The 510-nt window shown below is 42.9% G+C and overlaps 1 protein-coding gene across 1 annotated transcript in view; it reads left to right on the top strand.

The window, feature by feature from the left end:
* The first annotated feature begins 214 nt into the window (after window positions 1–214).
* Window positions 215–510, top strand: part of baiap3 (BAI1 associated protein 3) — a 35938-nt gene continuing 35642 nt past the window's right edge. Inside the window, exon 1 of the mRNA XM_029436786.1 lies at window positions 215–396. The gene's annotated coding sequence lies outside the window, so the exon portion shown is untranslated. The remainder of the gene's footprint in view (window positions 397–510) is intronic.

Here is a 510-nt window from a genome sequence, read left to right as displayed (position 1 = left end):
CAGCTCCACCCCTTCACCTCAGAACTAAAGGTTCTCTTTATAAAAAAATCACATTTCCCTCTGTTGCATTTTAGCCCCGACCATTTTCTTGTGTCGTGCGAACAACTCGTAATTGCGATATTTCCCACAGTAATCGAGGGCAGTGAAGTCTCGCTGCACTTCCTATGACCATATTTGGGTGAGCATCGGTGGAGCGTGAGCTTAGGAAGCATTTCGAAGGACTAAAATGGGCTTTTGTCTGTCATCTAACGCAAGAAAAATACCCAAACGTTGTTTTCACCGAAGTTGAAATCGCGTCGTCCACAGAAGAAACACAGCTTCCTGCTGCAGAGACAGGAACTCTGACACACGCAGCCGCAAAAACATCAGACACTGGAAAACTGTCTGCAGACACAGGTGAGCTGCATTTCTTTTTATCATTTGATGAACAGCATAATAAATGAGCTCTTTTGGTTTAAAACAAGGAAAGAAAAACATGCATGATATTTACAGACTGATTCTGCTGGTATT

This window comes from Cottoperca gobio, chromosome 8, assembly GCF_900634415.1.
Source record: "Cottoperca gobio chromosome 8, fCotGob3.1, whole genome shotgun sequence".
NCBI classification, from domain to species: Eukaryota; Metazoa; Chordata; class Actinopteri; order Perciformes; family Bovichtidae; genus Cottoperca; species Cottoperca gobio.
The sequence above is the reverse complement of the archived record's forward strand: the minus strand, read 5'-3'. Positions and strand labels throughout refer to the sequence as shown.